The sequence below is a fragment of the Kogia breviceps genome, chromosome 2 (assembly GCF_026419965.1).
Source record: "Kogia breviceps isolate mKogBre1 chromosome 2, mKogBre1 haplotype 1, whole genome shotgun sequence".
Lineage (NCBI taxonomy): Eukaryota > Metazoa > Chordata > Mammalia > Artiodactyla > Physeteridae > Kogia > Kogia breviceps.
Genome location: NC_081311.1, coordinates 96446041 through 96458322, shown reverse-complemented (window position 1 = coordinate 96458322; position 12282 = coordinate 96446041). Strand labels below are relative to the sequence as shown.

The following is a 12282-nucleotide window of genomic DNA, read 5'->3' as shown; positions in this document are numbered from 1 at the left end:
GACATTCCCATAAACATTGGCCAAAAATAAAAGTTCATCACTCCAGTAGTTTGCTGAGCGCAAACATATTTTCCATATGCTCCTCATCTTCCCACTCCTCTTAATGCCTGTAAGAGTCAGTGACTTTACCTCCACTATAGAAAAAAAATGCAAAATTTAACAGAGAAGAATATTTCCTATTTTCTCAGGCTCTAGTGTAAAAGCCAGGGCACATTAATTTTCTGAAATTTATTGATTATTAATGCATCTACCTTCTCTCTCCATGGTACGTGGGAGTGACATTTTATGGGACATTGTATGAGACAAAATGGTTTTGGTATGGTGCTCTCTGAGGTAGAAGATTAAGCTAACGATCTTGTTTAAACTCCAGCCACAGGCATTCAGCCTCCTCTAAACCCAGCTTCAGTGTGTCACAGGCCCTCACCTCCACTGGTGCTGGGAGAGGCATGTCTCCTGAGGGCGAGAGAAGCATGGAGGACAATAAGGCAGGTGGCTCCTCCTCCACCCTTTCTCTAAGAGAAGAAGTAAAAGAAAAAAAATAAAACATGAAAGAATTTGTCAATGAAAGCAACAGACCAAAAAAAGCAGAAAATGGGGAACAAAATCGACCTGGGTGTACATGTTCTCACAGCAAGCCTGGGGGAAGGGGAGATAATCATAAAAGTATGTGTGAAAGTCAGTGTGTCAGGGCATCACAAAGCCTGCTCGGATGGGACAGAGGCAGTGTTTGTAGCAAAAGAAGGGCAGAGCCATGAAATAGCACACAGACTCCCCCAAAATGGGCCTGAGGGTGGCTGGACAGTAATGTGGGTAGCCACTGACAACTCAGACCACAGGCATCCACTACAATATCAAAACTTCTTTTAAAAAACATTCATGGCCATCCATATGTCCTCTTGGGAGAAACGTCTATTTAGGTCTTCTGCCCATTTCTTGATTGGGTTGTTTGTTTTTTTAATATTGAGCTGCATGTGCTGTTTATATATTTTGGAGATTAATCCTTTGTCAGTTGCTTCATTTGCAAATATTTTCTCCCATTCTGAGGGTTGTCTTTTCATCTTGTTCATCATCTTGTTCATAGTTTCCCTTGCTGTGCAAAAGTTTTTAAGTTTCATGAGGTCCCATTTGTTTATTTTTGTTTTATTTCCATTACTTTGGGAGATGAGTCAAAAAGATCTTGCTGTGATTTACGTCAAAGAGTGTTCTTCCTATGTTTTCCTCTAAGAGTTTCATAGTGTCCGGTCTTATATTTTATGTCTTGAATCCATTTTGAGTTTATTTTTGTGTATGGTGTTAGGGAGTGTTCTAATTTCATTGTTTTACATGTAGCTGTCCAGTTTTCCCAGCACCACTTATTGAAGAGACTGTCTTTTCTCCATTGTATATCCTTGCCTCCTTTGTCATAGATTAGTTGACCATAGGTGCATAGATTTATCTCTGGGCTTTCTATCCTGTTCCATTGATCTGTATTTCTGTTTTTGTGCCAGTAACATATTGTCTTGATCACCATAGCTTTGTAGTATAGTCTGAAGACCGAGAGTCTGATTCCTCCAGCTCCATTTTTCTTTCTCAAGATTGCTTTGGCTATTTGGGGTCTTTTGTGTCTCCATACAAATTTTAAGATTTTTTTGTTCTAGTTCTCTAAAAAATGCATTGATAATTTGATAGGGGTTGCATTGAATCTATAGATTGCTTTGGGTAGTTTAGTCATTTTCACAGTATTGATTCTTCCAATCCAAGAATACAGTATATCTCTGCATCTGCTTGTGTCATCTTTTATTTCTTTCATCAGTGTCTTAGAGTTAGTTTTCTACATACAGGTCTTTGACCTCTTTAGGTAGGTTTATTCCTAAGTATTTTATTCTTTTTGTTGCAATGGTAAATGGGACTGTTTCTTTAATTTTTCTTTCTGATCTTTCATTGTTAGTGTATAAGAATGCAAGAGATTTCTGATTTCTGTGCATTAATTTTGTATCTTGCAACTTTACCAAATTCATTGATTAGCTCTAGTAGTTTTCTGGTGGCATCTTTAGGATTCTCTATGTATAGTATCTTGTCATCTGCAAACAGTGACAATTTTACTTCTTCTTTTCCAATTTGTATTCCTTTTATTTCTTTTTCTTCTGATTGCTGTGGCTAGGACTTCCAAAATTATGTTGAATAATAGTGGTGAGAGTGGACATCCTTGTCTTGTTCCTGATCTTAGAGGAAATGTTTTCAGTTTTTCATCATTGAGAATAATGTTTGCTGTGGGTTTGTCATATATGGTCCTTATTATGTGGATGGCCAAGAGGCATATGAAAAGCTGCTCAACATCACTAATTATTAGAGAAATGCAAATCAAAACTACAATGGAGTATAACCTCACACTGGTTAGAATGGGCATCATCAGAAAATTTACAAACAACAAATGCTGGAGAGGGTGTGGAGAAAAGGAAACCTTCTTGTACTGTTGGTGGGAATGTAAATTGATACAGCCACTATGGAGAACAGTGTGGAGGGTCCTTAAAAAACTAAAAACGGAATTACCATATGACCCAGAAATCCCACTACTGGGGATTTCTCTGATACCCAGAGAAAACCATAATTCGAAAAGGCACATGCACCCCAATGTTCACTGCAGCACTATTTACAATAGCCAGGTCATGGAAGCAACCTAAATGCCCATCAACAGACAAAAAGATAAAGAAGATGTGGTACATATATACAATGAAATATTATTCAGCCATAAAAAGAAAAGAAATTTGGTCATTTGTAGAGACATGGATGGACCGAGAGACTGTCATACAGAGTGAAGTAAGTCAGAGATAGAAAAACAAATATCATATATTAATGCATATATATGGAATCTAGAAAAATGGTACAGAAGAACTAGTTGGCAAGGCAGAGATAGAGACAGAGATGCAGAGAACAAATGTATGGACACCAAGGGGAGAAAATGGGGGTGGGGTGGTGGGATGAATTGGGTGATTGGGATTGATATATATACACTAATATGTATAAAATAGATAACTAATAAGAACCTGTTGCATAAAAAAAAATTAATTAAATTTAAAAAAATAAAAAACAGGCGGCTTCCTCTGGTGGGGCTAAGGTGCAGCTGTGTAAGTTGAAGGACACCAGCTGTGGAGTCTGTGCATTTTGGATGATTGAAATCATGGCAGGTCTAGAAACTGATGCCCAGTTTCAATTCACTGGTATCAAAAAATATTTCAACACTTATACTGTTACAGGGAGCATGAATTGTGTACTGGGCACATACGAAGGTATTGCTTTGATAGTCTTATACTTTAAGCTAAGGTCTAAAAAATCTCCAGCTGTGAAAGTAACATAAATGGATTCTAAACTGTACCTCATCTGTTATATTCCCATGACTGAAGAAGCTAATGTCAACTCATCATGTGATGCTCAATTTGTACAATTAATTATGAACCTGGAAAAAAAATAAAACAGTTAGTTGCTCAGTTAGTACAAATGGAAAACAGCTAACACTTTTTTCCAGGCCACACTCTTCCAGCGGATATCCATACCCAGACACAGGGCAGCAGCCCTGCTTACAAGCAATGAGCAGGTGGCCTCCAGCGGACCTCCAGAAATGGTCCACAGATGAGGAGCTGTTTCCTCCTGCTCTTGAAGGTTAGAGGTTTATGAGTTGATCTGTGGCTGTAGACGCCTCCTTGGGCTCTTAACTTGCATACTTAAAGCTGAGTCTTCATAACCCAAAAGTAAGAGCAAGGACAATCTCTCATTTACCCTCCACCTGGGACACTGGTCAGCCATGTGTACATACCTACTATCTGTCATGTTCCCCAAAGCTCTGTGGTTAAGAAACTGAGCTGTAGACAGAATCTGCTTCTATCACTTCCTGTCACTACGATATCAAGCAAGTTACTTAAGCCTCTCTGTGCCTCCATTTCTTCACCTGTTAAGTGTGAATAATAATAGACATCTATTTCATGAGTTGTTACAAGGATTAAATGAGATCTGCATTGAAGTTGCTTGTAATAGCATCTGGAATATTGTAAGCCCTCAATAAATATTAGCTAATATTATTACTACTATAGCTATTCCCATGGGCAAGACTGCTGCGAACCCACCCTGCTCACTCCCAGTTATGACAGAAAGTAGAACAAAAACTTTTCTAGTTCTTTTTAATTCTAACTCTACTTCCTCTTTTTCACCTCCAGTCTATTAACTTTATCTCTGGCTGGACCATAATTTTCCTTACCCCTCTTTTCCTTTTGCTGTGGTTGCCTCACTTACTGTTAATAGCCACCCCCTACAATCTCTATCACTAATATCAATACCTGTACCACCACCAACACCAGGACCACCTCCACCGGAAACACCAACACGAAGACCACCTCTACCGGCAACACCAACATGAAGACCACCTCCACCACCTCTACCTCCACCAATACCACCACCACCACCTCAGCATCTCCAGCTCCCCCTCGAGCCCCCAAAGCACCAACACCTCATCACCACCTCTGCCATCATCATCACCACCACTATCAGCTCCATGAAAACCATTTATTGAACTAAAAAAATAAGTTACATGTTCAGCTTATTTTGTTTTTATTTTTGAAGGTAGTTATATTGTATTTTTGAAGCCACTTCAAAACCTTATTGAAACGAAGTAGGATATAAACATATAGATATATAAGTAGTCATGATTTAACGAAAAGACGTAAAGGCAGTATGTGCCACCTAAATTGTACTATAAATCTAAATGATCGTAAATTAGCAAATAATGACATATATTACTAGAAATTAAAATGCATAGACTTAGCTTGTTCTTGTTCTTGTTTTTGTTCATGATGTGATATGTGCATAATCCCATGCAGGTTTCCTAAATTCTGGGAGACTCCATTTCTTCTGTAAAATAGGGATGACAATCCTGGCAACAGCATACTTTTATGGATTGTTTTTAGATGATCTGCACGAAAGTATATTGGCACAAATATAGCCTGTGTGCAAATGTCAACTGGTACTCATTTAAGCAAATGTCCTAAAGGGCTTTCGCTCTAAACCACATGTGACAGAATGAGCCTTACTTTATCCAGGTTTTTGCTAAAGTGTGTTCTTTGGAGAAATGTCTATTTAGGTCTTCTGCCCATTTTTGGATTGGGTTGTTTGTTTTTTCGTTATTGAGCTGCATGAGCTGCTTATAAATTTTGGAGATTAATCCTTTGTCAGTTGCTTCATTTGCAAATATTTTCTCCCATTCTGAGGTTTTGTGTTTTGGTCTTGTTTATGGTTTCCTTTGCCGTGCAAAAGCTCTTAAGTTTCATTAGGTCCCATTTGTTTATTTTTGTTTTTATTTCCATTTCTCTAGGAGGTGGGTCCAAAAGGATCTTGCTGTGATTTATGTCAAAGAGTGTTCTGCCTATGTTTTCCTCTAAGAGTTTGATAGTGTCTGGCCTTATAAAGTGTGTTCTTAAGTGACCTGAGGACAAATTGGTTTTCATAGAAAATGTGGAGCTAGAGGGACCCTCAGGATCACAGGTTCCTGCCCTGTACCTGATCCTGCTGAGACTGAGGCCTGAATTGCCTTCCTTCTTCAAGGAGTGGGAGAGAAGCCTCCAGACAAGCAGTCAAGGATTTCTTGCTGTTCAGGACACACAGATCTACCTCTCAGTCCCATGGCATGAAGTTTGCCTCATCCAGCCCCTTCTCTTGCATAAATGCTATAGCCAATTAGAGATGTGATGTTCAAATCTGCCTCTAACAGTTGAACAAAATATCCATCAAGAGATAAAGTGCTCCAGATATATTAACTGTTCCCAACCCCCATTGCCCTAAATAGTAGACACAAGTAATAAGAGCTATTTCAAACACCAATTCCTATTTCACCCCATTTGGAAAAAACTGAGATATATTTCCTCACCATCTACCCATAATGCTTGCCATAATGCTTGCCCAGGAGTCACTGGGAAATCTTGCTGAGCCCCTCACCACCCTCCATCTAGCCCCACATAATTCTTCAGGTCCCTTCAACCCAAGTCTTACACCAGATATCACATAAAACAAAAATGGTAGCATATTCACAACCTTAGTTGTGAACTGCTGATCTCTTTCCCATTCTCCATTCTTGTTATTGATCCTTGAAGCTACTGTCCTCACTATTAATTCATTCACTATCTTCAGCCTTTGTCCTTCAAACTTGACTCTTGGTGCTTTCTTCTTAGGTTCTACCTAACCACCCCCATCTCCTGCCCTCCCCTCCCACAAAACCAGCCAAGCACTGACTCCCTTCTCTAAGCTACCTTGGTCCACCTGAGGCAGCCCCCCAGGTTCAACCCAGCTCCAAACCCTATCCACTGGCACCACTTTCTTCCAGGTGGCATCTCAGCAGAGTTCACTTGAGTCACCTTACATTTCCCTACCCACTGCCACTCTTTAATTCTTGAAACTTCTTGAATAGGGAACATACTTCCTGTCTGGAGAAGCTTGGTCCTAATTACTCTCCAAGAAGGCTGGAAAATAGAGCCACTGGTTTGCCCAGAAGGAAGGTCAGGCTGCACAGACACACAGCATTGTTCATTTCTTTAGCTACTTAAAGTGACTTCCTACTACATCCCCACTGAAGGTTCTTTCACAATGGAAATGAACTTGCTTTTTCTTTTCTTGGTAATATGGTAGTAGTTAATGTGGACTTCACGGAAGATTAAGTTCTACAGGAAATGTGTACGTAGAGCAGGAAATAGTAAGAGAAGAAATACGTGTGATGGATCAAATCTCTTCATTAACAAGGGTGCCAGGCTTGGGCACTATCTACATGGTTTGGGTCTGTGGGGCTTGAGTAGGGAGGACCCAGCTAAGACAACAGGAGGTGCTGGGGGCACAGAGTGGTTGAGCCAGATCCCAGACACAGGGACCACAGGGATGAATAGCATCAAAGGCAAGAAGCAAAGTCAGTCTCAGAGACTAAACTTTGGGACTTAGAATTGAGAAATTAAGATCTAGTGAAATCTAATTTGTCAGGCCGATGGGAGAGTCGGTTAGGATGGGATGGGGCTGATGGGGACATCCACAGCAACCGCCTAAAACAGCAGTAGAAGTGTTAGTCCTGTCTTCATGGACTAATGGGGGTCTGATGGAAGGGTCCACCTGGCTTATTATAGGCTTTTTAATTTATTCATGTATTTAGACCTTTCTCCAGAGAGTTTTCAAGGAGGTTCAATCTTGTATGGAAAACACCACCACAGAACATTGTAGAATTGATTTTATCTTCACAGTCACATCTCATCTCATTGATTCTGATAAATTCAGGGGAAAGATCAGTCTGCATTAGAGCCTGGTCTAAATTAAAGAAAATTTTAAAGAAACACCATTTGGTAGTGAGTTCTTCAACCCTGCTTGAAGTCACAAGCTACGTGAATATCGGATAGGATGTGAAAACAGCAATTTAGGCACCAGGTTAGAGTGGTGAAGGGAAGGGGTGTTGTAATAATTGACTCAAGGTTTTTTCCTTCATATTCTGAGATCCTAGATTCTAAGTGCACATAAAAGCACACAAATATTTATGTCTATGAAAACCTAGAAGATTAATTAGGCTAGTTTTATACAGCCCATGACTAAAAGTAAGGAAACAATTTTGGCTCTACCCAGGAAGTATTCTTGGTTGGATCTCTCCAAATAAAGAGGATCATTTTGTAAGGTAGCAAGCTTCCCACCCTGGAGTATCCAAGATATGATGGAGAGGCAATTGAAGAGGCTATTGTAGAGGGGGTTAAATGGGAGTAGTCACACGTAATGACCCTAGACTCCATGATTCTGGAAAATAACATATAAATAACTACTACTCTGTTCGAAGAACTAGAAAGCAGCAGGCTTATAACCTTTGTAAATTTGATTACACTATTAATTTTTTTGGTAAATTCTTCTTTATGTAGTTGGAGCTCATCCTTGGCCAAATTTACCATTACTTCAGCAACAGTGGCATTTTAATTTAGGAGCATTTTATCACATCACCAAATAATCCAGTTGTAATTCAATTTGCAGCTAGTACTTACCCCACCAAAAAAAAAAAAAAAGTGGGGGAGGAAGATTTCTACTTTCTGGTACACATGACCTGGATCTAAATTATAGACTGATTTATAGCTGTTGAAAAAAAAGGTGTTATTCAGGGAAGATTTGTATATTTTCTAAAGGACCAAAATGAACCTAGTAATTACAGAAATGTTGATTAAATTGTCTGTGGTGTGGACATGGCCTCCACCACACTCACTTTCAGTCCAGAGAGCAGACCTGATTATCTGGCTGACTATTTTTCAGCATCCTCTGCCGCGAATGCTGACTGCAACGGGATCAATATTTACTCAACAGCAAATGTGTGTTATATTAGGAAACAGAAAAAAATAACCCAGAACAAACATTCAACTCAGTTCAAAGAGCTGTGAAATCCTCTCCTTGAGGTTATTATATTTCTCTGCAAGCAAAGGCAGAAATAACCCGCTCCTCTACCTGGGTTGCAGGTGCTCCTGGGGCTCTGGAAACACAATGCACAGCAGCAGTGGCAGGGCTGCAGGCCCACACAATGGTCGTGGATGAGTGTCTCCTCAGCACCTCAAGACAATAGACACAGAAAGAAGCCTTGTGCCTCAGACTGCCATCTGTGGGTCTGAATATTCACCATGTGCAGGTCCAGCTCCCTCCAGCTCAGCCCTGGCTCTCCGTTTCATTTGTCCCATGAGCTCCATGTGCCCAGATAGAAGCCACCAGGGGCAGTGTGTTTATTTCATTTTCGGCCAGGTTAGAGTCTCCGAGAGAGATTAGTTGTTTCTGCAAAGCCCATGAAAGTCAGGAAGAGAAACGGCTCCTGTAGGAGGCCGGCCAGTGTGCTTCCTGCTTCCCTTTGCATCGAGAGCAGCCTGGACTGGGAGCTCCTTTTCTCCCTGAAGTCCTTGGCTTTCCCTGCACCTGACCCAGATAGCATACTTCTCCACCTGGCTCTCGCCTACATTTCCTTGAAGACTCAGCAAGCCTTCTCTGCCTCCCCAGTGCCCCCACCCCTTCCTGTGTCCCCATCATGCCCAGGCTTCCTCCTGGTACAATTTGGAGCCTGTGGGCAGAATATGACCCTGTCCATCTCTCTCCCCACTAGACTGGAGTTCCTTAAGGATGATGACAGTGTCTTGTCATCTCTGCTTCCAGTACCTCGTCCATAGTAGGTGCTCACCAAATATGTTCTGAAAAGACAAACCAGATGCTTGGAATTGACCAACAGTGGACAGTTTTAGATGTAAATATTTCTCTAAGAGAAAGAAGCCTCATTTATGCCTTCCTGGAACCCCCTGGGGTGATTAACTTTCCAAAGAAAGGGTTTGATGAGATGCCTGCTCCTGAGGTCCCTTCTGGAAGACAGTGTGATTTCTAAGACACATCCTCACCACCACCACCACTGCCCTGGGAAGCAGGGCACCATGCTAGCAACTCTAATGCATGTGAGTGACACTGCCTGCAGAACCCCACCTGGGCTCCTTCATTTGCCCTGTGGCCAGGCCTCAGGCAGATTCCACGCCCCTGTCATGGACCCAGTGTTTCTCACCCGACCAGCTCTGCCACAGCCTCTAGACATGCTCCTCCCTCTCCACCCAAGGAACTGGATTATTGAGACCCTTTTAGGAGTGATCTAGTCAAGTGTCCACAAGGTTTCCAATCTTCTGAAATGCCTTCTCCTTAATAACCAATAAAGGACCCCCGTAAGCTTCCGTGGTTCTCCCACCTCTTCATCCTTAAGAGTCCTGCTCAGTTGTCAAGGTTAACGTTACTTTCCTGAAGGCTTGAGTGTTAAGGAGAGAGGCTGCAGTCCTCTTTCGAGTTTCTTTCCCGTGCCCTTCCAGAAGGAATCCTTAGTGCGGTCTCTCTCTTCTGGGCCCTCTCATGCCTCCATGCTGAGGGGGTATGTTCCCAATTGTACATCTTTTCTCCCTTTTTCTTTTGCCAGTTCCAGAATCACAAAATCAAGGCTCCTGGCCTGTGAAGGAAACACTAAAATTCCCTTAAAATTCAGAACGCAATTGGTCTGCTCAAGCTGGCTACTCTTTGACTTTTGCACACAGAACAAGTTAACCCTTATCACCTTAACTCTTGCTGTTCTGGAAGAAACTCAGGGGCTAACACTGCCACCACCTAACAGCCCAAAAAGCATTGTCCTAAATAAAGTAGGAGCTTCCCTTTGCCAAGGACATCTTTCCACAGCACACTCCCCCTCTACTCTCCAGCCTTGGATATAGAAATGGCTCTCAATTATTTAAATAGCAAACATTACTTTTCTATTTGTTGATATAGCTCTATCTGTGGCTTTGTTTCATGGGACCCAGGGAAGGAGAAATCCACAGCATCCATCAAGAAAAACTTTCACAGTGCCATTTGCTCAATGTGGAGGAAACCTCAGTCAGAGAGCTTGAAAAGGAGACCTGAGAGATCATCTCCTCCACCCTCCTGCCCCCTGAGCTCATGTCCCTCTGCCACAGCACCCAACAGACTTCCCTCCCATTCCAAAGTCTTCCCCAAGCCTTCCTTGATTTAACATCCTCAAATCACCTTTGCTAAAGTCTCCTCTTGCTGAACTCAAGCTCACTTCCTCTCTGTCCCACAGGAAGGATGACCAGTCAGCAACCTTCTTCAATGACTGTTTCTTCATTATAAGATCATGGAACAGCTAGTTGGATGGTATACACACAAATTCCACCTTTTGGGAGCTCAGACTCAGACAAGAGGAAAAGCACTCCTGTCTGGGAGAACTCCAATTCCAATGGAAGGCATGCAGGGTAACAGGGCGTGTGCAAGTGAAAAGAGACCCAGTAGAAACTGAGGCTGCATTTATTGGCTGTCCATTCATTAGTGTGTTCAACTCTTGCAAGAGAAGCTTGGGTAGCAATGTGGATAAGAACAGGTAACACTTTCATAGCCTTATGACATGACAGACACTGTTCTCTCTTCCCAACTAATTGCCCTTGAGATAATTAGCTTTAACTACATTTTATCAATGGAGAAACTGAGACACCATAAAAGTGATGATTTGTATATGGTTAGGTGACTTTAGCTACCTATCTAGCCTTGCCATCTAGATATGAGCTCCTAGAAGAGAGGAGCCTTGACGGCAGGCAGTGCTTGCTATCCCTAGAGACTAGAACCAAGGGAATTGACATATCCAGCAGGCTAAGAAGGGCATCACTGTTAATAAGTGTCTCTAACCAGATTCTCTCCCCAAAAGCAAATGGTCTCTCCTAGACAGATTCAAGCAAGTATTGAGCATTTGGTACCACATGCACTTTGAAAAGTCACATCAAACATTCTTTATATTGAAGGCAAGTCTAAATGCAGAAGTAAATAAAAAATAAGCTATCACTCCTTCAAATATTAAGTAAACCGAAAAGGCAAGATAAATCCCCATTGCCTTCTAACAGCTCTGTATTTGGCCCCAGAATACCTGGAAATAGCCAAATCCATAACACTGTCAACAATATACATAACACTGATTACACAATTTATCAGGATACACTGTAGTCAATTGTTTGTCCATCTCTCTGTCCCAATGGGCTATAAGCTCAAAGGGAGAGTTTGGATCCCCAATGCCTGGAGTAAGCATTGCTAAATATTTTTTTGAATGAGTGGCTGAACAAATTAATAAGTAAAAAGAAACAAATGAGTGAATGAAATGTAGATATGTCCCCCAAACACCCCCAAGTATGTCATGTATGTAAATTATATACTAAGTAAATCTCAAAAATGGGATTATATAAATGTTAATGAGCAGTTTGACTTTAGTTTGATTTTTTTTTTCTAAATTTCTTTTTCCTACAGCAAGATGCCTTCAGAGAGAGGGACCCAGGACTGCCAGGTGATTGATTGCCTGTACGACCAATCAGAGCTCCCATTTGTTCCAAAATTGATGGCTCCAGCCCCACCGTGGTGGTGCAGTTTTTCATTATATGAAATGGAAAAGTGATTTAATAATTCTTTCTGTCTTATATTGCTTTAAAGAATTTCAGACAGTTAAAACTTGCATGGATTTTTCCACCATCTGTGTGAGAGTGGGGAAAAAATGCTGATTGTGTTTTTCCTATTTTTAATACGAGCCAGATGAAACAAAAAGATTGTTTCCCTGCAAACTATAGGTCAAGTACCTATAGAGGCTCGGGGATGCTCTGTAAGTTATCATATTGTCTTTCTTTCTTGACAGGACACCATTAGGTGGTGTATCATTTCAACATTTATTATCTTTCGTGTTCTTTTATCTTCACACTAGGATTTCTTTTAAAATTCCAATCT

General features: G+C 41.2%; 1 pseudogene; it reads left to right on the top strand.

Moving 5' to 3' along the window:
• Positions 1–3157: 3157 nt before the first annotated feature.
• LOC131750734 (ATP synthase membrane subunit K, mitochondrial pseudogene) lies at positions 3158–3334 on the top strand (annotated as a pseudogene).
• Positions 3335–12282: the final 8948 nt, after the last annotated feature.